The following is a 27579-nucleotide window of genomic DNA, read 5'->3' as shown; positions in this document are numbered from 1 at the left end:
ATGACAGACTGGAAAGCTTGTTTTGACTGAAGAGCTCTTTTAATATGCATAACAAAAGATATCCTTCCGAGACCTTGCCTGGCAACAGCGCTCCAGCCCCGGACCGAATCTCGTTGTGGTCTGTCGCTACGTTTCATTTGCAGTGGTTGAAAGCGGCATCAAAGTGGATGTCCCTTTAGCACGAGCAAAGCCATCTGCTCTTGATGGCCCATTCAGAGTTGGAAATGAGTGTGCTTCATGCACAATGAGTTTCAAACAAAAGGGGCGCATAGTTCAACTGCTAAACCTGTTGTAATTGGGAAATCAACCAACCTCGCTTACTCTCTGCAAGTTTTAGAGCATCCGCGCTGTTCTCCTTTAGCATGTTTTACACTGAGATCCTGCTGTAAGACACTGGTGCTTTTTACACAGAATTGTACACAGCAAAACATGCAATTAGATCATCAGATGTGTGACAGCGCCAGTGTCAGACACATTGCTCTCAACACACCAGGAAACGAAAGTGACTGTGCTGCGTATTCTGTGATGTGTCCGATACTACCTGTAAATGTCAATTTGGTGTGCGTATTCCAAATGTCAATGTGTCTAAATGTGAAGGTACCAAATATTCAACAAAAAATGCAAATAGCAATTTAAAATACCGTATTGGCCCGAATATAAGACGGCCCTGATTATAAGATGACCCCCACTTTTCAGTCTTATTTCAATGCAAAAAAGACCATCTTATATTAAATGCGGTAATGTGAATGAATCAACACACAAAGTCAGGTACAGGAGTCAGGTGATAACGTAAAGAAGACAGCATCTCTGGAGGAATCCAGTGCATTTGAATGCAAGCAGTGCTCAATCACGTCAATTCCAATTCTACAAAAGATGTTCCACGTCCAACTCGGGCACATCTCACGAAGCTTAGTGTCAAGGAATGACGATGGGCAGCACTTAACGGAGAAGTCAACCGCAAAGTTGTCTTTACAATAATGAGTTCTATGCAGCCCTACTAGTCTGAACACGGAATTATGATTAATATTGTATTTATAGAATCTGAGTTAGAAGTCATACTCTTTCTTCAGAACAATGTTCCAACTTTACTGCACATCATGCAACTTTTGGGACAAAAATCAATCAAGATTTTCCCAAAGTAGAGCGGGAGGGTAAGAATAGTTTTCATTAGTGTGTGAGTATACATCATGTGGTACAAAACTTTGATGCCTGCCTCACATTGACAGCAGATATTGTATCTGTCCATAGGCTGTTCCTTTGCCATAAGATTTGGATCTGGTTTCTTTTTGTTTCCATATTTGAAATAGGTCTATGGATTAAGAAGATGAGGAATTCCATCTTTGATTTTTTTGGGGTTATGTTTTGTTTTCACACGGTTATGGCCCAAATCTAATTCGGGCTACATGAGCGTAAAAAGATGTAATTGGATCACTTGAACCATGGAGTGTAAATCCATCCTAAAATATTTCATACAGTGTTTTATTGATTCCACAAATTACCAGTGAGATTAAAAATACAATATTGCACAATGAATCAAGTTGTTTTCGACACACAAAATATTTCAGCCTGGGTTCATGTCTCATTTGCCAAAGCTGAACCTGGACAGTAACAACACTCCCTGGGGGGCTTTGGAGGTAATAAAAAGGTGCGTGGGTGGGCGGTGTTTGGTTAGCAAATGTGTTTTTTGGGACCATGGTCATGATGATGGAAGAGAATAAAGACAAGGGAGTGGTCTTACCTGGAAGGGCATTGGCGGAACAAAAGGGTGACAGCACATGAAAGAAAGAAAAAGAACACATTAAGAACTGTTTGCCAAGACTCCAGGATGTTGATTGGAGGACAAAGCTACAGTGTCTCTCGACTGGAGGCACATTTAAGTTCATGGGCTTCACATCAAACAATAGACAAGATGAGAAAGTTGTCCTGCAATAGTGAAGCAGGAAATTGTATTCGACTGAATCAAATCTTATCCTGGGACATGAGATAAAAATAAAGCTACACTATGCTAGCTTAAGACGAAGAGCTAGATTTCGATAGACTTTTCTCGTACAAAGTACATTCTTGTTTGGATTGATTTTTCTGCGACCATCGCATTTAGCTACACACAAATGGAAAAAGCTGCCAACACAGGTGAAGTCAATCCGCAGTGTAAAAATTTAAAATCCAGGTTAAAATCGTAGCTTTTTTTTTGCCTCCATACCTTTTAATACATTCTGGACATTTTAAATCATTGTTTGCTTTTAGTTATTTTAGAAATCTACTCTTATTTCTTTACTTTGCTTTTCAATTTTTTAAATAAATAAAGCTGCATTTCCTTGCCTTACCTTCTGAAAATCAGCCATTGAAGTTGCTACATAAAACAAACTTCAAAACAGCACATTGACATAAGAGCCACAATCATTCGTGCCCAACAACCTGCAACAATAAATATTTTCATTTGTTCCTTTTATATATATAAAAAAAAACAGAACAAAAAACTACTATTTGGATTGGATTTGATTTGATACATTTTATTGTCAAATGTACTGTATGTGTAACATACAGCACAGATGAAATTTCTTCCCTCTCAACATAAAACAAGAGGAGCCGCTGCGGGTGTCCGCGCCGCTATCAAAAGAAAAGTTAACAAAAAAATGACAAAATAATACAGAACAACACAGGAGACACTCTTAACCACTTTCCTGCATACACTTTGTTGTCTGAAGCAGTTGTAGATAAAAGAGGAGTGAATCAAAGTGTCCTTTTCACCAATGGATTGGCATGTTTCAAACGCAACGACATGTTCAGAATAGTTTTCAAAATACTGCAACACAAGGTAAGTATATACATTTCATGTGTTGTCGTGATGTGTATCATGCTGGAAAATAATTCCTACTAAATTCTTGGAAATAACATGCCGTGACATCATACCGAGTCCTATGACACGGCTTGGAAACGGCACATGACCAAATACAAGTCTTTGTTGTCTGCTCCATTGTTAACAAGGACTGGAATAGTACCTTCCCTCTTTTTTTTCCATCCACTTTTTGTGAAGATATTTCAAAGACGACAAGGGAAGAAGAAAGATGGTGAGTAGATTCCAGGAGAAGCTCTTCGTTTATCACTTGGGATGGTGCCTTGATGGAGAGAGATACTATGTGGTGGGAAACCACCATAGACAAAACAGGAGCACTATCGACCCCTATCCATCTTTGTCAGGGTCACGAGACCAGTAGGTGAACCCAGCAACACCCAAAAGCCTTTTCTGACCCAGAAGAAGGGAAAAGACGTGAGGTGGACTGCGACACGCATTTTTTCTTGAATTTTAATAGCGGAGTTTCCATTCGTAAGTTCCCTGTGGTGGAAGAGGGTGAAGCAAAAGAACTGTAGTCGAAGAGACGCTCTATGAAATGTCTTTTTTTTTAACCAAGAGTCTCCCCCTGTTCATTTAAAAATCAACTTGAATATGGTTGTAAACGGAAACAAATGGACAACTGGGTGTAAACTAACCACAGTGCCTCAACTTACGAACGTCTCGAAATTTTCAAGTTATGAAACGCCTCACCAGGAAAATATTGCCCTTTGTTACAAAAGAAATTTCAAGACACGAAAGGTAAAAATACAGTATGGGCTGCAAGTCACAGCTCAGAGTTTCCTGACGCAACATAGCTGCTCTCCCATTGGCTATTACCGAGCATCATCCTTTCCTTGAATACCATTGGCTAAGAGTGACCTCTACCGTTTGTGAGCATGTGTGTGTGTGTGTGTGTGTGTGTGTGTGTGTGTGTGTGTGTGTTTGTATGGCTATACTTGTGAGGACCACTGTGATTATAAGACCAACGTAGTGAGGACATTTTTGACAAGTGAGGACATTTAGGCCAGTCCTCACAAGTTTTTCATTCTAAAGGCCTCTAGAGGGTTTATATAGGCATCTCTCAAAGTTTCAGAGAGGTCCTCACAAATATACCAAAAATGATTTTTTGTGTGTATTTTCATTTAAATTCAATACACACACTTTTTACTCACTACCGCCACCTATTGATTTCTGAAATATTTTTGTTCCAACAAAACTGAAATTATAGAAAACAGTCTCATGGGCTTATTAGAAAGTAAAACAATGATGTATTTTTTATTATATCTAATATTTGTCTAAGTTTAACTTTTTTAACAAACATCTTGTTATGAAATAGAACTTGTTATGCAAACCCAAATCTGGAATATGGCCTCAGACCCACCCGAAATTACACCTTAAATCAAACCACTAAATAAAAAACCTAAAATAATTTAGTGAAGTACACACTTATTCCATTTGTGACATATTGAGGTTTTAGTTGTCATTTCATAGCTCCACATTTGTAATTTGAAGTGCACATTTCTAACATTAAGCAAAGCTCTCTGTGAGTATTTTTACTGAGTAATGTTTTATATTCTATTGTATACTACTGATGGAACTATTATTTACTATTATATTTAGGGCATCAGTCTCATCTTTTCCATAAGGACACAAGGACAGAGGTGGCAGAATAAATGTGCACTCAATTGTATTAGTGTTACTTTTGAAAAATATGACATGTAAAAAAAAAGAGTCCTTGAATAAGAGTAAATATGTACGTAGTGGGGCAGCCCGGTAGTCCAGTGGTTAGCACGTCGGCTTCACAGTGCAGAGGTACCGGGTTCGATTCCAGCTCCAGCCTCCCTGTGTGGAGTTTGCATGTTCTCCCGGGCGTGGGTTTTCTCCGGGTGCTCCGGTTCCCTCCCACATTCCAAAAACATGCGTAGCAGACTGATTGAACACTCTAAATTGTCCCTAGGTGTGAGTGTGAGTGCGAATGGTTGAACGTTTCTGTGTGCCCTGCGATTGGCTGGCAACCGATTCAGGGTGTCCTCCGCCTACTGCCCGAAGACAGCTGGGATAGGCTCCAGCACCCCCGCGACCCTAGTGAGGATCAAGCGGCTCGAAAGAAACTACCACATTAAATAGAAATAGGAAAGTGCAATTAAATTAAAAAAGTTAAAGCTGTAAGCATATTTACGCCCTCAGGCATGTCGGAGTTCTCATTGTAACATACATTCAGTCATTTTCCGATCCGTTTTATCCTCACAAGGGTCACGGGGGTGCTGGAGCCTATCCCAGCCGTCTTCGGTCAGTAGGCAGGGGACACCCTGAACCGGTTGCCAGCCAATCGCAGGGCACACACGGACAAACAACCATCCGCGCTCACACTCACCACCGAGGGACAATTTGGATTGTTCAATTAGCCTGCCATGCATGTTTTTGGAATGTTGGATCTGGAGAGAACCCACACAGACCTGGGGAGAACATGCAAACTTCACACAGGGTGGCCGGAGCTGAAATTGAACCTGATACCTCTGCACTGTGAGGTCAACACGCGGACCACTAGTTCACCAGGCCGCTCCCCAGAAAATCCATCCATCCATCCATCCATCATCTACCGCTTATCCGGGGCCGGGTCGCGGGGGCAACAGCTTTAGCAGGGAAGCCCAGACTTCTCTCTCCCTAGCTACTTCTTCCAGCTCTCTCCGAGGGATCCCGAGTCGTTCCCAGGCAAGCTGGGTGACATAGTCTCTCCAGCGTGTCCTGGGTCTTCCTCTGGGTCTCCTCCCGGTGGGACATGACCAGAACACCTCACCGGTGAGGCGCTCAAGAGGCATCCGAATCAGATGCCCAAGCCACCTCATCTGGCTCCTCTCGATGTGGAGGAGAAGCGGCTTGACTCTGAACCCCTCCCGGATGACTGAGCTTCTCACCTTATCTCTAAGGGAGAGCCCGGACACCCTCCGGAGAAAACTCATTTCGGCCGCTTGTATCCGGGATCTCGTTCTTTCGGTCACGACCCATAGCTCGTGACCATAGGTGAGGGTTGGGACGTAGATCGACCAGTAAATTGAGAGCTTCCTTCTTCACCACGACAGACCGATACAACGTCCGCATCACAGCAGACGCTGCACCAATCCGCCTGTCGATCTCCCGCTCCCTCCTACCCCCACTCATGAACAAGACCCCAAGATACTTGAACTCCTCCACTTGGGGTAACATCTCTTCCCCGACCCGGAGGGGGCACTCCACCCTTTTCCGACTGAGGACCATGGTTTCAGATTTGGAGGTGCTGATTCTCATCCCAACCGCTTCACACTCGGCTGCGAAATGCTCCAGTGAGAGTTGGAGAGCCCCGTTTGAAGGAGCCGACAGCACCACATCATCTGCAAAAAGCAGGGATGCAATACTGAGGCCCCCAAAACGGACCCCCTCAACGCTTCGGCTGCGCCTAGAAATTCTGTCCATAAAGGTTATGAACAGAATCAGCGACAAACGGCAGCCTTGGCGGAGTCCTACCCCCACTGGAAACGATTCCGACTTACTGCTGGCAATGCGAACCAAACTCTGACATCGGTGTTATAGTGACCGAACAGCCCGTATCAGGGGGTTCGGTACCCCATACCCACGAAGCACCCCCCACAGAACTCCCCGAGGGACACGGTCAAACGCCTTCTCCAAGTCCACAAAACACATGTAGACTGGTTGGGCGAATTCCCACATACCCTCAAGGACCCTGCTAAGGGTGTAGAGCTGGTCCACTGTTCCACGGCCGGGACGAAAACCACACTGCTCCTCCTCAATTGGCGGCTCGACTTCCTGATGGACCCTCCTCTCCAGCACCCCTGAATAGACCTTACCAGGGAGGCTGAGGAGTGTGATCCCTCTGTAGTTGGAACACACCCTCCGGTCCCCCTTTTTAAAAAGAGGGACTACCACCCCGGTCTGCCAATCCAGAGGCACTCTCCCTGTTGACCACGCGATGTTGCAGAGGCGTGTCAACCAGGACAGCCCCACAACATCCAGAGCCTTGAGGAACTCCGGGCGGATCTCATCCACCCCTGGGGCCTTGCCACCGAGGAGCTTTTTAACCACATCGGTGACTTCAACCACAGAGATAGGAGAGCCCACCTCAGAGTCCCCAGGCTCTGCTTCCTCCAAGGAAGGTGTGTTGGTGGAGTTGAGGAGGTCTTCGAAGTACTCTGCCCATGCCCACCGGTTCACAACGTCCCGAGTCGAAGTCAGCAGCGCCCCATCCCCGCTGTACACAGTGTTAGTGGTGCACTGCTTCCCCCTCCTGAGACGTCGGATGGTTGACCAGAATTTCCTCGAAGCCGTCCGGAAGTCGGCTTCCATGGCCTCGCCGAACTCTTCCCACGCTCGGGTTTTTGCCTCGGCGACCACCGAAGCCGCGGTCGCTTGGCCGGTCGATACCCATCAGCTGCCTCTGGGGTCCCACAGGCCATAAAGGCTCGATAGGACTCCTTCTTCAGCTTGACGGCATCCCTTACTGCTGGTGTCCACCAGCGAGTACGGGGGTTGCCGCCACGACAGGCACCAACCACCTTACGGCCACAACTCAGATTGGCCGCCTCAACAATAGAGGCACGGAACATGGGACTCGGACTCAATGTCCCCCGTCTCCCCCGGAACATGGGAAAAGCTCTGTCGGAGGTGGGAGTTGAAACTCCTTCTGACAGGGGATTCCGCCAGACGCTCCCAACAAACTCTCACTATACGTTTGGGTCTGCCAGGACGGACCGGCATCTTCCCCCACCATCGGAGCCTCCTCACCACCAGGTGGTGATCAGTTGACAGCTCCGTCCCTCTCTTCACCCGAGTGTCCAGAACATGCGGCCGCAAATCCGATGATACAACTACAAAGTCGATCATCGAACTGCGGCCTAGGGTGTCCTGGTGCCAGCACACCCTCCAAGGACTCCAAAAAGGGTGGGTATGCTGAGCTGCTGTTTGGTGCATATGCACAAACAACAGTCAGGACCTGCCCACTCACCCGAAGGCGGAGGGAGGCAACCCTCTCGTCTACCGGTGTGAACCCCAATGTACAGGCACTGAGCCGGGGGGCAATGAGTATGCCCACACCTGCTCTGCGCCTCTCACCGTGAGCAACTCCAGAGTGGAAGAGAGTCCAGCCCCTCTCGAGAAATTCTCTGCCTCACACACCAGCTCGGGCTCCTTCCCTACCAGAGAGGTGACATTCCATGTCCCAAGAGCTAGCTTCTGCAGCCGAGGATCGGACCGCCAGGGTCCCCGCCTTTGGCTGCCGCCCAGCTCACATTGCACCCGACCCATTTGGCCCCTCTCATGGGTGGTGAGCCCATGGGAAGGGGGACCCACGTTGCCTCTTCGGGCTGTGCCCGGCCGGGCCCCATGGGTGTAGGCCCGGGCACCAGGCGCCTGCCAACGAGCCCCACCTCCAGGCCTGGCTCCAGAAGGGGGCCCCGGTGACCCCCGTCCGGGCAAGGGAAACCTAGATCCATTTATTGTATTCATCATTGGGGTCTTTGAGCCGTGCTTTTTCTGGCCCCTCACCTAGAACCTGTTTGCCATGGGTGACCCTGCCAGGGGCATAAAGCCCCAGACAACTTAGCTTCTAGGATCATTGGGACACACAAACCCCTCCACCACGGTAAGGTGACGACTCACGGAGGGCCCCAGAAAATCCAATTCATTTTATTCTGCTTTGGACATTGAAACTGGAAAATATGACTTGCATTCAATAAGTAAAGAATTCCAATTCCAATAAACCAATAAACGATTAAATTCCATATTAGAGTTTGTTATTATGTTGCTTTAAAAACAATTGTAAATTTTTAAGTCAGTTTAAATATACTGTGTGTGCGGTTGTGTTTGTGAACATATATATAATTTTATTTGCTGTAATTATTTTAGGAGTATGTGACATTGGTGATCCTCGTTACTCAAATACTGTATGTAGATGTTGCTCAAAATTTATCATGCTCTCCTTCACATCAGACCTCAAAGTTCACAAAGGCTGTGGGAACTTTGATAATTGACTTAATCATTGGCCATGAAGGGGAGCGGCTGTTACCTGCTCCAAAACGAAGTTTTTGCAGCACCCCTCCCCCCAGACTTGAGTTTGTTTACATTTCATTTAGCAGAGCTGCGCAGAAGCCAGCCACAACGCTTTGCAAGAAAAAAATGAGTTAGGTACTGTATTGCAGAAGTGTCCCCAGCATATCCAATTTATTTCATTCAGCTTTGGACATTGAAACTGGAAAATATGACTTGCATTCAATAAGTAAATAATTGTTTCATCTAAATTCCATATTAGAGTTTGGAATTATGTTGCTTTAAAAACAATTGTAAAATTGTACGTCAGTTTAAATATACTGTGTGTGCGCGGAGTATGTGACATTGGTGAGCCTAGTTACTCAAATACTGTATGTAGTTGTTGCTCAAAATTTATCATGCTCGCCTTCACAGCAGACCTCAAAGTTCAAAAAGGCTATGGCAATTTTGATAATTGACTTAGTCATTGGCCATGAAGGGGAGCGGCTGTTACCTGCTCCAAAACGAAGTTTTTGCAGCACCCCTCCCCCCAGACATGAGTTTGTTTACATTTCATTTAGCAGAGCTGCGCAGAAGCCAGCCACAATGCTTTGCAAGAAAAAATGAGTTAGGTACTGTATTGCAGAAGTGTCCCCAGCATATCCAATTTGTTTCATTCTGCTTTGGACATTTCAACTGGATCATTATGATTTGCATCCAATAAGTAACAACAGTAAGTATTCTTTAGTAAGAAATCATGTTTGCGTAGCTCAATCAGTCTTCATAACAGAATTTCCTTATGTGGGACATGACTACGGTAAACGTCCTTTATGAACATGCAAGTGTGTTAACAAAATACATGTGTAAGAACACAAGCAGTAAAATGCAAAAATATATGCCCCAACAACACAAATAACACAAAAACGGCAGTATACAGTACAGGTATATGAACAAAATACATTATAACAAGAGTAGTCACAAAATGAGGGCTCTTTGCTCCAAAATGAGACCTATAACAGCTGGTGGCTTTTCTTTCCAATCACTCACTATCTCGAACTTGACCTCCCCTCGATCACCACCCAAGACAGCGTTGCTCAGCTGATGTTGTGCAACAAATGTCTGAAGGCATCCACGGGACCCTTCAAAGTCCTCCATGCCCATAGCGCGATGGAACTCGCCTTCTCTCTGATTAGCGCTCCAGTTAGCGCAAATTGTTTTCAAATCTCTAAATGACCTTTTCAAATCTCTAAATTACCTCGTGCCACCTTACCTCGCTGACCTCATCTGGTCTGCGGACCAGACATTATTAGAAGGACCAAGAACTAAACTGAGGCTCAGAGGGGATGGAGCCTTTTCTGTTGCTGGTCCCTCTCTCTGGAATGACCTCCCACTGAACATTCGGCAAGCCTCCTCGCTGCCCATCTTCAAAACGCGCCTCAAAACTCACTTGTATTCTTTGGCATTTGACTCACCATGACTTAGATTTGTTCTTGGTTTTGCTGTTCGGTGCTTTCTACCGTATTTATTACAGACTGCATTACTGTTTGTTGTATATGTTAAATTGCTCCATGTAAAGCACTTTGTATGCAGCGATGGCTGTTTGAAAGTGCTCTATAAATACTGGTGACTTGAGTTAGCATGATAGCAGGTCAAGCATTCCAGGAAACGTTCATTTACTCTACAGTCCGTCGAGCCACAAGCAACTTGCTTTGAGCATCTAATCGGATGCATTCCATGTTCTCTTCCACAGTCATTACCATTCCTTTGTTTGGATGCAACGATCGACAGGACGTAAATGTAAATGAATGGAATAGAAAGTCGTTCACGATTCCAGTAAACTCATGCTAATAGAGAGATTCTGCTGTTTTTGTGCCAAAGAGAGTAAAAAGTTGTGCAGACAGTTATTCCGCGGTATCGAACGGGACTTCGAGCTTCCGTATGGCTTCCAGGTTCCATTTATCGGAACGTTCGTCCGTTGTTATGAATCGATCACTAATGTAATATCCATCCATCCATATTCCACCGCTTATCCAAGGTCGGGTCACAGGGGCAGCAGCTTTAGCAGGGAAGCCCAGACTTCCCTCTCCCCAGCCACTTCTCCTAGCTCTTCCCGGGGATTCTGAAACGTTCCCAGGCCAGCTGAGTGACACAGTCTCTCCAGCGTGTCTTGGGTTGTCCCCGGGGCCTCCTGCCGGTGGGACATGCCCGGAACACCTTTAAAACTCATTTCGGCCGCTTGTATCTGGGATCTCATTCTTTCAGTCACGACTCATTGCTCATGACAGTAGATGAGGGTTGGAACGTAGATCAACCGGTAAATTGAGAGCTTTGCCCTTTGTCTCGGCTCCTTCTTCACCACGACTGACCGATACAAAGCGCGCAGAGCAAGCAGCAGCCGCTTCACCGCTGCGCCTGTCGATCTCTTATTCCCTCCTGCCCTCACTTGCAAACAAGACCCCAAAATACTTAAACTCCTCCACTTGGGACAAGATCTCCTCCCCGACCCGGAGAGAGAACTCCACCCTTTTCCGACTGATTTTCATCCCAACCACTTCATACTCAGCTGCGAAACGCTCAAGTGAGAGTTGAAGGGCCCTGCTTGAAAGAGCCAACAGTCCCACATCATCTGCAATAAGCAGAGATGTAATACTGAGGCCACCAAAATGGACCCCCATCAACACTTACACTGCGCCTAGAAATTGCCAATGTCCGTAAAGTTTATGAACAGAATCGATGACAAAGGGCAGCCTTGGCGGAGTCCAACCCTCACTGGAAACGATTCTGACTTACTGCCGGTAATGTGAACCAAATTCTGACATCTGTGGTGGAGGGACCAAAGTGCCCGCATCATGGGATTCGGTACCTCATACTCCTGAAGCAATCATATAATGTAATATCGTACTCAAATGTGTAATGCATAGATTTTTATTCTGGGTGAGGGAATTTTCGTTTGACAGAAGTCCATAGATGGCAATACTTACTGTAATTATGTTTCATTGAACAATTATAATATTTAAGTCTGGTTTAAAAAATATAAACAGGTATATACATTTGTGTTATTACAGTTGCTGAAACATATAGATGTTGCTTGAAATTTATCATGCTCCCCTCAAAACAGACCGCAGAGTAAAATAAAAGTTAAAGGCTGAGCAATTTTAGTTTATCGTTGGCCATGAAGGGGGGAGGGGCTGTTCCCAGCTCCAAACCCTCGCAGTTGCACTGTTTGAACCAAGTTTATTCAGCTCCCCTCCCCCACACTAGTTTGAGCACGTGATCAATTAGGAGCGCGGTTCATACAGCAGCAACAAAGCTTTGCAAGAAGAGTTGAGTGTTGCAGTCGTGTCCCCAGAAAATCTAATTCGTTTTATTCTGCTTTGGACATCGAAACTGTATAATACGAATTGCATCCAATAAATAAATAATAATGATGTTTCATCACAATTCCATATTAGCATTTGGGAATAATGTTGCTTTCAGAACAATTACAATATTTTAAATCGTTTTTAAAATATGTGTGTGTGTGTATATACTGTATATATATATACAGTATGTATATACACACACATGTATATATGCTGTGCTCATTTTAGGAGTACATGACATTGGTGTAAACAAGAGTTCATAAAATATGTTGATATTGCTTGACATTTACTATGCCCACTTCAAAACGGACCTCAGAGGAAAAGTGAAGGAGTTTTGGTTATGAAGGGGCGGGGCTGTTTTCACACCCCAAAACGTCACAGTTACGTTGCAGGAAACGACTTTCTACAGCTACCCTCCCCCACATCACACTCGCTGACCATCAATTAGGAAACGCGCGCTTTGCTACCTGCACAAAAGGAAGGCGTTGAGAAGAGTGAGCGTACGAGTCAGCATCATCGAGAAAACCCCAGAAAGTGACAAATACTTCAGAATTAAAGCAGGTAAGACACTCAAGTTTTGAATATTTTCTTACAAGTTAGTTATTCTAAGTAATTCGGGCAGGCTCAAAGGTTCGTGTTATATCAGCATTAGAGTGAAACCAAGTATATGAATAACTCTACTATGCTGTACCTAAGGAGTTGTCACCAAGATAGAAAGTTTCCTCTCAAACAATAAACTTTCAATAGGCCGTCAGACACACAATACAGCGCCACAGAATAGGCCGTTGGTGTGGTAAAATCAAGTTTTAACACCCCCCCCCCCCACCCCCCGCCGCCGTCGTCTCGCCGTCGTCGTCGCCGCCATTTTAGTTGAGCAGAAAATTAGTTGCAAATGACCCAGCGTCTTTCGCCGCCGCCGCCATCTTAGTTGAGCAGAGAATTAGTTGCAAATGGAACCAGTGTCTTTCCATATACAGAAAGTAACTGCAAAAAGACGATGTAAAATACCAAGCAATTTACAGATAACAAAGTGGGTTGAACGAAATATTATACTGTGAACCATTATCAACACAAAAGTTAAAATAAAATAATAAATAATAATAATAAAGGTTAAATGTGTGGATCACCAAAACCTATGCATTTTGGGCTGAAAAACCCCCCACTTATATGAGGAGAGATGCATATTTTCTATGTTTGTTAAGCTTTCTACTATTTTATGGGGACATTTTGATGATTTTTTTTGTGGCAACATACATTGTCACTGTCATCAACCTTTGCGATTTGTAACCACACTCGCTCATCGTTTATCGATCCCAAATATCCTTATTGGCAAAGCCGAATTAGTGGTGATTGAAACTTTGACTTTTCAAACGTCAAACCAGTTATTGGCCCAGGCTTATAAAAACACACTAGTGATGCATTCTCAGCATGAATCTTAACCTTATCATACTCATATCAACTTGGTGATTAGACGTTAATCGGCAAATTAGTGGATGAATGTTGATGTAATTCAAGGAGAAAAAAAATGCTCTGGCGTGCAGAGATTTAGTGAATATGCGTTCATTTTAGTCGCCACATACTAAGAGAAATTTCCTCTTCTGGGAATATAATAGGATGAACGTGGAAGGAATTCAAACAAATTTGATTAAAAAGTACACATGATGCGTTCAAAGAATTAATGTAAATATTGTAATTATATACAGAAATTGCATCTTAATAGGTGTATGAAAAGATTGACCTGGGTACAGCTCATGTGGAAAATTGTTCTCTCCGCACTCTGTGTCGGCCATCATTGTTATTGGATTGCCAAATACTTGGAAATAAGCCTCTCTTTGTGACGCAGATGATTCGCCAAATGTGTAGTGGCAACTAGTACAGTATTAAATTTACATTTATTAAGTTTTTAATTTTCTGAAATATCGATTGCTGGTATTGGCAGCCTCCACGATAACCTTAAAATAATGCCGGTATCAGCCTGATACCATTATTTGGTTTCGGCACTTACCTACCAAGCACTGGAAATGAGTGATATAGACATTTTTAAAAATTATAATAAGTCGACTTTTAATTGATTACCCGGTCAGTTTCAAATGCTTTATTTGCCCATATTAAACAAAATAAGTTATTTCTATAAGGTATTTCTGTTTTGCCATGTTAATGTGTTCGATTAATATTTTATCCCACAGAACTATCTTGTCATGTAAGCCTGAATTATCAGTACTATTCTCTAACATCAGTAATTGCAATGGTATTTTCTGATCTTTTTTTTTTTTTTAATAACAGATGGACAATCCCACTGAAGATGGTGATTATTCTGACTCAAGTCTTTTTGGATCAGATGAGGAATACAAACCAACTAAGACATCCTCTGATGTCGAGTGATGACGAGGAGATATTCCATCCAAAGGTAGAAAAATTGTTCTCTTATGATACATCCAGTGAAGACTCTACAAGTCATCAGACATATGAAGCAGAGGAGCACAGTCATGTCTGCAATTCGTAAAGAAGGTAACCCATTAACCTATGTAAAAACAAAAGATGAGCAAAGAAGATCCTTCTTTAACCATAAGAGCATTTACAAAAAGGGAAGGCAAACGAATTTGGCACAGAAGTCATTATTGCTTCTACTGTGGCCAATCAAATTTAAAGATGGCAAGGCAATTGGAAAGGAAACATAAGGAATCACAAAATAAATTCTGTGGGGGGGTTTGTGAACACATAACAAAGGAACAAACTACACAATCAACTCTGAGACGGTCCAGTCTCCTACAAAAGGAAAGATGACAGAAGTACAAACGAGCACGAAAGCAACACATTCTACCCGTATGTAATCAACTCTTTTCACGCGTAGCAAGTCTACTCCTGTAGCGTTCACACGTCCCATTTTATATCGGTGCTGCCCCGCATACTAGCATTTACTCCAGAGTAAATGTTTAAACCACCTCCTGAGCAGGGTTACATTTGCTCCGTGTTAAGCTGTTTTCAGGGGCTACACTGGTGTAACTTTGTACGTGGCAACGCTCGACATGGGGGCAGTCGGCTTTTGGGGTGGGGGGGGGGGGGGGCAGAACGGATGAATGGACATGTCAAGAGTTTTAATTTCTCCATATTTTGTTCCGGTCAGTAGTCACGCAGTATGAGGAACATATATAAATTATATTTAATCCTTGTGTATTTTTAGCCGTTATAAATCAAATGTTTCTTGGGGGAAATAATGCGGCGTAAATTCACTCTAGCACCTAAAGCACTATGAAATGACATACAACAAAAATTTCTACTGTACAATATTACACGATCGATTACAGCATTGTTTTGGGTATTTTTGTATTTAGATTCATGTTCTTACCATTTCATTTATCAAATGCATTGCCCACACTGGACAATGTAATCTATCAATATAAAAGTTGTTTTTCGAAACCCCTGCTATTCGCGTTCAATAGAGACCAGGCTCGTTCACTGGCTGCCACTGGAATGCACTTGAACGGGGAAGATAATTTATGGATGATAGTTATTTTGAATCAGGAATCAGTATTTTATTTCTGCCAAATATTTGCATTGGTCTAACAAAATTTAATTATGTCGGTTGGTTCACACTGACTAGCATGAAATCATACAAGATGTTCTTGTAACATACCTTTCAAATGTTATATGTTGCCCAGTAAATCTTCTCTATTCTTAATGGAAGCACGAACTTGTATTTAATACATAATACAATGATTTGCATGTCATGTTCAACCTCTATTTAATTGGCTACACTACTATGTTGGAATTGATGGCTGCAACACGTTCCAAACAAGCTGGGACAAGGTGGTTTTGGATGCAGTGCTCTCTGATAGGTCGAAGGTCATGGCCTTTGAATGTTATCTGTTTTTGGCCTTGCCGCTTACATGCACTGATTGGTCCAGATTCTGTGAACCTTTTGATATTATAGACCAAAGATGACGTAATCCCTCAATTCCTTGCAATTATACGTTGTGAAACTCAACGATTCAACTTGTGGTGACCCTCACCCAATCTTTGCTTGTGAATTCAGGATAGCTACTTTTTGACCCAATCATGGCACCCACCCATTCACACTTAGCCTGTTCACCGGTGGGATGTGACAAACAGGGGTTTGATGAGCATTTCTCAACATTATTTTTTTTGCTAGCTGTTCCATCTTTTATGGAACGCATTACAGCCATTAAATTCTAAGTTAAATATTATTGGAAAAAATTAAATGTACCAATTTGAACATTGAATGTTGTCTTGTCTTTGTAATGCTTCACTTAAATATAGGTTGGACATGATTTGCAAATCATTGTATTCTGTTTTGATTGATGAGCATAATGTCCCAATTTCACTGGAATTGGGTTACTAAATGAATGCCTTGATAGCATATTTTTGTTCAACACTGATTTAGTAAAATGTGTCACTTTGTTCTCCTTTTCATGTGGTGGTATCGACCTTTAGCCCCAAAAAGGGAAAAGCATCTCTCCAAAAGAGGGAAGACTGAATTGGATGGTAAGCTTTGGATGAGGAACTATATCTCTTTTTTCATAATTTAACCAGTTAAAATGCATGCAACGTATTTGACAATGAGTGTCAAATCAGGGATGTCCCGTTTCATTGCAGATTCGAGTCCAGGCGGGGACCCTGGCGGTCCGATCCTTGGCTGCAGAAGCTAGCTCTTGGGACATGGAATGTCACCTCTCTGGCAGGGAAGGAGCCCGAGCTGGTGTGTGAGGCAGAGAATTTCCGACTGGATATAGTCGGACTTGCCTCCACACACAGCCTGGGTTCTGGTACCAGTTCTCTCGAGAGGGGTTGGACTCTCTTCCACTCTGGAGTTGCTCACGGTGAGAGGCGCAGAGCAGGTGTGGGCATACTCATTGCCCCCCGCCTCAGTGCCTGTACATTGGGGTTCACACCGGTAGACGAGAGGGTTGCCTCCCTCCGCCTTCGGGTGGGTGGACGGGTCCTGACTGTTGTTTGTGCATATGCACCAAACAGCAGCTCAGCATACCCACCCTTTTTGGAGTCCTTGGAGGGTGTGTTGGAGAGTACTCCTGCTGGGGACTCCATTGTTCTGCTGGGGGACTTCAATGCTCACGTGGGCAATGACAGTGATACCTGGAGGGGCGTGATTGGGAGGAACGGCCCCCCCGATCAAAACCCGAGTGGTGTTTTGTTATTGGACTTCTGTGCTCGTCACGGATTGTCCATAACGAACACCTTGTTCAAACATAAGGGTGTCCATATGTGCACTTGGCACCAGGACACCCTAGGCCGCAGTTCGATGATCGACTTTGTAGTTGTATCATCGGATTTGCGGCCGCATGTTCTGGACACTCGGGTGAAGAGAGGGGCGGAGCTGTCAACTGATCACCACCTGGTGGTGAGTAGGCTCCGATGGTGGGGGAAGATGCCGGTCCGTCCTGGCAGACCCAAACGTATAGTGAGGGTTTGTTGGGAGCGTCTGGCGGAATCCCCTGTCAGAAGGAGTTTCAACTCCCACCTCCGACAGAGCTTTTCCCATGTTCCGGGGGAGACGGGGGACATTGAGTCCGAGTGGACCATGTTCCATGCCTCTATTGTTGAGGCGGCCAATCTGAGTTGTGGCCGTAAGGTGGTTGGTGCCTGTCGTGGCGGCAATCCACGTACTCGCTGGTGGACACCAGCAGTAAGGGATGCCGTCAAGCTGAAGAAGGAGTCCTATCGAGCCTTTATGGCCTGTGGGACCCCAGAGGCAGCTGACGGGTATCGACTGGCCAAGCGGACCGCGGCTTCGGTGGTCGCCGAGGCAAAAACCCGAGCGTGGGAAGAGTTCGGTGAGGCCATGGAAGCCGACTTCCGGACGGCTTCGAGGAAATTCTGGTCCACCATCCGACGTCTCAGGAGGGGGAAGCAGTGCACCACTAACACTGTGTACAGTGGGGATGGGGCGCTGCTGACTTCGACTCGGGACGTTGTGAACCGGTGGGCAGAGTACTTCGAAGACCTCCTCAACTCCACCAACACGCCTTCCTTGGAGGAAGCAGAGCCTGGGGACTCTGAGGTGGGCTCTCCTATCTCTGTGGTTGAAGTCACCGATGTGGTTAAAAAGCTCCTCGGTGGCAAGGCCCCAGGGGTGGATGAGATCCGCCCGGAGTTCCTCAAGGCTCTGGATGTTGTGGGGCTGTCCTGGTTGACACGCCTCTGCAACATCGCGTGGTCAACAGGGAGAGAGTGCCTCTGGATTGGCAGACCGGGGTGGTAGTCCCTCTTTTTAAAAAGGGGGACCGGAGGGTGTGTTCCAACTACAGAGGGATCACACTCCTCAGCCTCCCTGGTAAGGTCTATTCAGGGGTGCTGGAGAGGAGGGTCCGTCAGGAAGTCGAGCCTCCAATTGAGGAGGAGCAGTGTGGTTTTCGTCCCGGCCGTGGAACAGTGGACCAGCTCTACACCCTTAGCAGGGTCCTTGAGGGTATGTGGGAATTCGCCCAACCAGTCTACATGTGTTTTGTGGACTTGGAGAAGGCGTTTGACCGTGTCCCTCGGGGAGTTCTGTGGGGGGTGCTTCGTGGGTATGGGGTACCGAACCCCCTGATACGGGTTGTTCGGTCACTATACCACCGATGTCAGAGTTTGGTTCGCATTGCCAGCAGTAAGTCGGAATCGTTTCCAGTGGGGGTAGGACTCCGCCAAGGCTGCCCTTTGTCGCCGATTCTGTTCATAACCTTTATGGACAGAATTTCTAGGCGCAGCCGAAGCGTTGAGGGGGTCCGTTTTGGGGGCCTCAGTATTACATCCCTGCTTTTTGCAGATGATGTGGTGCTGTTGGCTCCTTCAAACGGGGCTCTCCAACTCTCACTGGAGCGTTTCGCAGCCGAGTGTGAAGCGGTTGGGATGGAAATCAGCACCTCCAAATCTGAAACCATGGTCCTCGGTCGGAAAAGGGTGGAGTGCCCCCTCCGGGTCGGGGAGGAGATCTTACCCCAAGTGGAGGAGTTCAAGTATCTTGGGGTCTTGTTCACGAGTGGGGGTAGGAGGGAGCGGGAGATCGACAGGCGGATCGGTGCAGCGTCTGCTGTGATGCGGACGTTGTATCGGTCTGTCGTGGTGAAGAAGGAGCTGAGCCAAAGGGCGAAGCTCTCAATTTACCGGTCGATCTACGTCCCAACCCTCACCTATGGTCACGAGCTATGGGTCGTGACCGAAAGAACGAGATCCCGGATACAAGCGGCTGAAATGAGTTTTCTCCGCAGGGTGTCCGGTCTCTCCCTTAGAGATAAGGTGAGAAGCTCAGTCATCCGGGAGGGGCTCAGAGTCGAGCCGCTTCTCCTCCACATCGAGAGGAACCAGATGAGGTGGCTTGGGCATCTGATTCGGATGCCTCCTGAGCGCCTCCCCGGTGAGGTGTACCGGTCATGTCCCACCGGGAGGAGACCCAGGACACGCTGGAGAGACTATGTCACCCAGCTTGCCTGGGAACGACTCGGGATCCCCCGGGGAGAGCTGGAAGAAGTAGCTAGGGAGAGGGAAGTCTGGGCTTCCCTGCTAAAGCTGTTGCCCCCGCGACCCGGCCCCGGATAAGCGGTAGATGATGGATGGATGGAAAAAACCTTACACCCAAAGAGCAGGCAAAATCTAAATTGGAGAAAAAGACAAGTACTTTTATTTTTTTACGTATAAAATCCACATTGTAAAGCTATCACAAGGTGGTCTTTGTGAGTATCATTAAATTGCAATTGTCATCATATTTAGGGTCTCCCATAGCAAATTTGAGGAGACCATGGAATGAAGAAGAAAAGGCTGCTGTGGAAAAACACCTGGGGAGACTTATAAAAGGGTGTCAAGCAAGAACAATGCACTGACTGCAAAATGAAAGAGCCGCAGGCCTTGGCTCAAAGAACCTGTAAAGACGTAAAGAACTTCAAGAAAAGATCTGCTTCTCGAGTTCTTCATTTTTAAATTTAAATTTTCTTGCTGGAGTATTTTTTTTTCAATTCTTTTCTACTCTTCCTGAGCAGTGTTGTTAAAAATGTTCTACTTGAGGTGAGATTTAATGTTGACATGTACTTATAAAGTTTTACAATATATTTGATTTAGTTCCGTAAATTAATTGGCCAAAGCATGGGTCACTTTTATTGTAGTAGTAATTGTACAGCAATCAATCGGTTCAAGTTGTGATTGATATATAATGTATAAATGAGGAACTCTGCTTATTTTAAGTTGAAACTATCAAATTATTCATAAAACAGACTACTCACACTTTTTAAAATTAAAATACAAAATGTCTGCTGTGTAATTGCAGGTTAATAAGAGGAAAAACTCTGAAGGCCATACCAAAAGTTGATTTGTATGCTTAACTGCAACAAAACCAAAAAAGATAAGATATTTTAACCAAAGTCACAACAGGAGTGAGGACTTTGAATGTGCCCATTCAGAGTCCTCACTCCTGCTATGATTTCAGTTTCAAGTCTACTTTTTATTGCTCTGTTTTTTAAAGAAGTTGAAGTGGGGAAAGTGGTTGGGGTGACATCTAGTGTACAAATCTAAGACTAGTTCCTCTCTAAACCTATCAGAAAGGGTGGTCCTCACTCCCTATCTGGAGTTACCCGGACCTCACAAATATAGTCTTACAGGAATGTGTGTGTGTGTGTGTGTGTGTGTGTGTGTGTGTGTGTATATAACTGTGTGTTTACGGAAATGTCCTCGTCATTCACCCCTCGCTCCATCAGGTGTTCCAATAGTATAAATGCGAATCGCCCAGAAAGTGTTCACCAGTCGGGCGATCGCTCACTATGCTGATGTTTGCCTTGGACATTTTCGAAGGACTGTTAAATGCCAACAAAAGCTAACGTCCTTGACTCAGTTCTTTACAAAAAAATACTTCTGAGCGAGAACATGAACTAAAGAGGGCAAAAAACGATCGGGATGCAGTTGAGTTAAATGACTACCATTTTTATTCTTTATTATATTCTTTGTTTTTTTACATTATGCAAAACTCTCATTTATTGTGCAATAATCTAATTGTAACATGTATTTGTTCAATATTTTGATGCATTTTTATGATTTAAAAAAAAGTCTGGGGCTTGGAACGGATTCGGGCATTTACCTGGAAAACACGACTTTACTTACAAGATTTCTAGTTAAGAAATTTCTCCCAGAACCAATTAATTTCGTAAGTAGAGGTAACCACTGTATTAAGTAAGATCCAGCATCAAAACAACTCCCGAGTCAATTGCCCTTTATAGGACATTGACTTTTTTTTTTAAAATACATCAGCTTAGCATTGAATATAGGGGGAAAATATATGATTTTGGCAGTATGCAGACTCACTCAATGTACTTTACTTTTTACAACCATGATGCAGATTTTCTGCAAGTGGCTACAGCTACACCATGCTGGCGCATATGAACAAGAAAAAAGAGCATCTAAATGGGGCACCTTAAGTTTGCTGGCACTTAAGGTAACCAAGTTCACAAGCAATCCTCATTACTCTGAAAGCACTCAGCTTTATTGAGATTTGGAGATGAGGGGGAGGTTGCAAGCGCACAAAAAGGATTTATTGATCGCACTTAATACAATAAGCATGAAGGGTCCATGGCAACCATTTCATTAAAGTCCTGCTCGGGAGGAAGAGTGACGTTGACTTTTAGAGGAGAATGACTTGAGTAAGGACGCACAAATATATGGTAGCAGAGACAGCCATGGCACCTTGAATTCATTAGCAGTCATTTACACAGTAGTCATCAGACCCTTCTGAGAATTTCATTAGCGATGGGTGAAATAGAGTTTCTGATTGGTATTCTTCATTTATTTATTGATTGTCAAGAATGTAATCAACAATCAATCCTAACCAAGCACTCTTGTTTATGACTGAAAACAGTTTAGTCCCTTTTCCTAACCTCACTATATTTTGGGAGAAACATGTTCACAGAACATAGAACCGTCAATAAAATACAGAGCGCGTCATCATGTGTACTTTTCAGGTAAACACGAGAGCCGAGTCATCGCAAAGACAACATCCCCTCTCCAGAAAAAAGGCCTCAACATGAATGATTATACACAAGCTTGATTGCTCCATGTTCTTTGTTGAAAACGTCTGCCGGTGTTGGCGCAAGGGTTCTATTTGTCCTCGTTTTCACATTTAAATCATCTCCTTTCTCATTTACGCACAGCTGGATCTTCGCCGCTCATAAACAGAGCGAGGGCCAGTGAAATAAACCGATCTCAACAGTCAACATGTGTTCCAGCTGTTTGCTTTACTCCCAGTGCACCCCCGATGCAAAGCGCTCGTGAGACGACCCCCCCCCCCCCCCCCCCCCACCCCCAGCTGAAACTCCTGTCAACTCTTCATTCAACCTTCCCATCTCCATCTGCCCCGCACCACCGCCTCCCCTTGCTGACCCTTTACAGATCGGGTCAGGGCAATAAACCATGGGTGCTGCTCTATGGAGGCGTGTTGTCAATTCAGCCCCTGACACCTGTACAAAGACTGAGGAAACTTGAGCAAATGAAGACAGCAAGCTTGACACAGACAAAGTAAATCTTTTTTTTTTTAACCGAGGATTTCAGCGGGTTTTCCAATGTTTCTGGGTCCGTAAGTCTCCCGTTGGCTTGCTGGATTTGAAAGATTAGGACTATTTCCAAAAAGGAGAGAAGGCAGAACATTTTTAGGATGCCGTTTTTCAAACATGTTTAAATTCCCGACGACAAGACAGGAGGATGTTCATGGGGAATTAGTTACGGAATTCAAGAGTTCCAGTGGCTGAAACAAGTTCAAAATGAGAACAGCAACATTTTCCGGCCATCTATCAATTCCTGATTGAGTTCCAGCTACTCTTTCCTCCTGGGGAGTTGTTACTGTACGGTCCGCGTTGGCCGAGTAGTTCTGACTTTTAAGCAGTCACGCTCCACCATAGTTCAGTGGTTGTTTGCCAAGTTAATAAGCGCATTTGCACAACTCCCGCTGCGGTTGTAGAAACATTATCAAAGCTCTTAGTGAGCATAAGACAAACACCAGGCAAAATTCTGAACAGTTGCAGTGAGCCAGTGAGATGAAAAGCATTGCAAAGACAGCCAGCCCATTTTATTCTCATCATTCTCAATTTTCAACCATCGTGTTTTTCTTATTCGTCAACACTGGTAACCCCCTGTCATGCTAGCGCAAATTTGTAAAATAAAGAGCAAAACACAATTGTGGAGTGAATCTTTTCGATCGGGTATGTCAAACTACATTTTTGTCACATAGTCGTTATGGCAGGCCTGGGTAACGAAGTCTGCAAATCTGCTGCATGAAAAAACTGGGGGGGCCAAGATGCTAACCTCAGCTTTGTATTATATTATTTATAATGTATTGATAAAAAGCATATGTGTAGTTGTATTGTTAGAATTAGGCATTTTAATCCAAATTGCAAGCGATCATTAAAATGACGTCTTTCTAACATTAATGGGGCGTACCAACTGACAAGTCATATTAGCCCTACCTAGTCATGACTTCTAAATACAGTCATCCCTCAGTTTTCGACAAAAATCCGTTCCAGAAGACTGTTCGAAAAGCGATTTGTTCGAAATCCGAAACTATTTTATTAGCCCATGATTAGCGGCTAATACACAGAAATAACATTAAAACAGTTAGATTTGCGTAAATCACAACAAACACGTCTGTTCACAATGAACGTGACAAGAGGTGTCACTTCCTCGTATAAGGAAGCCGAGAGGAGTCAAGTGGCATGTTCAGGTTTGCTCAATTTGGTGGAAAACCGGTTTTCGTTCGTATTCCGAGGCGTAAAAATCTCGAATTTTCGGGACAAAATCCGATTCGGTCGATAACAGAGATGTTCGAAAACCGAGGTTTGACTGTATATAGTTAAGTGGGAAGTACATATAGAATGTACAGTGATGAATTATAATACACCCACTACATATGGCCTATGAAACTGTTGATTTGCATATTACCAGGCCAAACTTGTTGGCCCTCTACCCTCCACCATGTAGGAAATAAGAGTGATGCTCACATGAGGACCACCATTGTCATTTTTGCCGCTCTCATTTTTGTGGGGGTGAGGGGGTGTAAACAGTTTTTAGAGGAGTCCGAGAAGTCACTAAATACTGCAGACACAAGTCGTAGCTCTTGCTTGCACAAATGTGCACATGGGAACATGAAACAAAACCGCAACGTTCAAAGTAAATATATACAAAATATTTTATATTTTATTTTGACTTCATGATCTCTGTGAGACTGTTGCTGGTCAAATGTTGCCGTCGGGCTGTACTTTGCCCGGGGCTGTGTAATGGTGTCCCTCAGAGGGCCATTATGACTGTGAACTCATGGAAATAAATGCATGAAAGTCTCACACTATGCTATTTACACAACAAATGAGAAGTGTGTAATTGTACATTCAACTATTTTTCAAATATTTTTGATAAAAGGCATTGGTAACAACAACAATTTAAAAAATGCTAGCATTATTCAATGTAATTTCAAAAAATTGAGAATTTGGAATTTTGGTATTTGTAGCTACGTTGATACATATAAATGCCCATCCTAGGACACATAAAATTATAAGATAAGATAAGATATCCTTTATTTGTCCCACACTGGGGAAATTTACAGCCTCCAGCAGCAAGAATGTAGGTAGAAAGAAGAAAAAAAAAACAACAAACACCGTTCAATTAAGTGCAATATAAACACAAAATGGATTATGTGCTGGCCTGGAGTTGGCTGCCGTGGCCTTGACTTTTTGACACTTGTGAAGATGAAGTCTTACAAGATTTACTGAAGTCTCAAGTAAAATCACACCTCATGACTTATTTAGGCGTATAGTTTAAAAAAAAAATGATGGTCAGTCAAAAAGTCTGACACCGACCTTCAAAAAACTTTTTATTTTATTTTATTTTATAAGCCTCTTTTACAACAACATTGTACAGCTGTTTCGAAGTGAGCTGAGGATGACGAGGATGCATCAATCAGCCACTTTCCCTCTGCAGTTTCACACTTGACAATAGCTCGTCGTGACAAAAGGCACATTTTTAACTCGTGCCCTCATCTTGGGTCTTCTGTGGTTTCGCAGCTGAGTCCTCGTTGCATATAGCTTGCTCACCCATTCATCAGCCTTGATTGGACTCCCAGCCGAGTATTGACCTCCCCTTGACACGCTCAAGACATATATGCCAAGTGAAACAAATGGACCGACGGTGGGCTGCTTAGCCTGAGATGGATGGGCGTGCTATACACACCCACCGAGTTTTGTTTCCCCTTCATCGGAATGGCGTTGTTTGAAAAACCTGACGGGTATGAATGCACATAATCAAGTCAGCCTTACAATTTAGATGTTTGAGGTTCTGTGAAATTCGCGCCAATAAGACATTGGGAGAGCCAGGGGTGGTGGGGAACTCGTATGATTCCCACATTCTTGCAGCGTCGCACCGACAACCTGACCCGATACACTCCTTAATCCCTCCCAACCTAACTACCACTTTAAGGATTTGACCTTTGATCTGTGGTGGTGAGAACTTGCATGGCTCTGTGATCTTGCTTCATACTTCTCTGTTTCCGACCTTCCCCTCTTCAGCGCATACTTTCCCTTCTTCCCACTGGTCCCGCACTCCTTAGCCCCCCAGCACTTTTACTTTGCCGCACGTTTGCGTGTGAAAGGGTTTTTCCTGAAGATTAAAGGTCTGATTTCTGCGACCGATCTGGAGCCAATTGACTGGTAATTGGATGTTGGGAAAGCATGTCAAATATGAGACTAAGTGCTAAAGCTCATTGATTTATTTTTTCATAAGATATTAATTTGGCAAAAAAACCCCTCAATCAATGCAGAATATGATTCAGAAGCAACACGAAAAACCTGAATTGGGTCAAGTCTGGGGTACTAGCATAGTTTAGATTCGAACACACACACACACACACACACACTAAGATTCAGACTTCATCTCTTTCCCCACATCAAAGTGAGAGCTTGCACAAAATCCAGTGACATGTGAGGGTTTAGCAAACAAAGACTTATGATCAATGTGTGGGGTCAGATTGGGGACGTCTCTTACTTTGGCTCTCGTCTCCACAAAATCAGATTTATTTTAAAACAACGACCTGTGTAATGACCTTTGACAAAAAACGTTGGATTTATTAATTCTCCTTTAGCATTTAAACTTGGATATCAAAACTGGATTTTACCTTTTTGGACCATACAAGTTGTCTCTAGTATGATTTCAGATCTAATTAGTGAGAATCTCATGCTTTTCTTGAGCCTTTTTTTTTTTTTTTTGATGCCACTACAAGTGATAGCAAAAGTTTCAAGTGGTGAAACGCAAAGAACCTTAAATGAAACTTGAAATTTCAATGTCACTTCAAATTAAAGTTTTTCTCTGTCCAGGCGCCTGAGTAGAATTCCAAGCAAGATGAAAAAAATGGAATTGTGTATCCGCTTTCTTTGGTGTTAATGTGAAGCACAACACGATGAAACGATTTCTGGTTATCAGTATTGGTTCAGAAAAGCTGTTGCAGGCCAATGTCACTCCCTTGACACTAATTAAAAGTAATGTGGCGGTGGTACTTTTACTCTGGTACAGATTTGTTTTCCTCTCCTTGCATTTCCTGTGGAAAAAAATTCCAGCCCAAAACAAATTGGAAATGGTGCAGTGTCCTGGAATGGGGTGTTTTTACCCTTTGTACTGTAAATGCAAATTACACATTTTGGCTAAACCACTCCATCCAAGTACATGTTATCCAAACTCAGCAGCTATATTTCTTTACCAATAAACCAGCTCTAAATCCGGCAAGCACAATATTATTTGTTTTGATATGCCCAACCTAAAACACTCTGAAACAATTGCGTTTATAATTTAAAAAAAAAAGCCAAATCATGTCATCCTGTCCTAAGCATCACCGCCATCTTTGTTGAGTCCAGGTGGGTATTTGCTTGCTTTTCTTTACAGACTTCCTTCACCATTAGAAAAACTCTTAGAAAACCAAATGTGTGGTGATGGTTGGCTGTCCACACTGGTACTATTCCGCTAAGTCTTTCCCTCAGTGTCTCGAGCAACATTTAGCCTCATGAGAGGCATTTTTGACCTCAGAGCACTGCCCCGTGAAGGAGAAGTCTGTAATCTAATATCTAATTATGGGAAACAAGCTCAGACGGAAAAGTGTTTACCCAGAAACAAAAGCACACTCCAAGAAATGTGAGAAAACTCACTGACTTATTCAAGGCATTGCTGTTAATAGAAAATAATAATAAAAAAAAAGATGGCAAGCAAATATCTCTTGCTGCAAGCATTCCCTACATCATTTTTGGAAAACCTCAACAAAACAATTATTTTAATTGAACATATATGCCCCCATTTCTTTATATAAGAAGTATTTTCTTGTGGCAATGGCTTTGAATTTGGTGGGTGTCT

At 43.9% G+C, this 27579-nt stretch overlaps 1 protein-coding gene and 1 long non-coding RNA gene across 8 annotated transcripts in view; one reads left to right on the top strand and one right to left on the bottom strand.

The window, feature by feature from the left end:
• The window catches only part of agrn (agrin), a 262280-nt gene that overhangs the window by 204468 nt on the left and 30233 nt on the right, over positions 1–27579 (bottom strand). The gene's annotated exons all lie outside the window — the stretch shown is intronic.
• On the top strand, positions 14584–17956 carry LOC127596879 (uncharacterized). The gene is made up of 3 exons (XR_007961576.1): positions 14584–14718; positions 16663–16713; positions 16825–17956. It is a non-coding gene; the product is annotated as an uncharacterized LOC127596879 (long non-coding RNA).

This window comes from Hippocampus zosterae, chromosome 2 (genome assembly GCF_025434085.1).
Source record: "Hippocampus zosterae strain Florida chromosome 2, ASM2543408v3, whole genome shotgun sequence".
NCBI lineage: Eukaryota > Metazoa > Chordata > Actinopteri > Syngnathiformes > Syngnathidae > Hippocampus > Hippocampus zosterae.
This window is presented reverse-complemented; position numbering and strand designations above follow the sequence as displayed.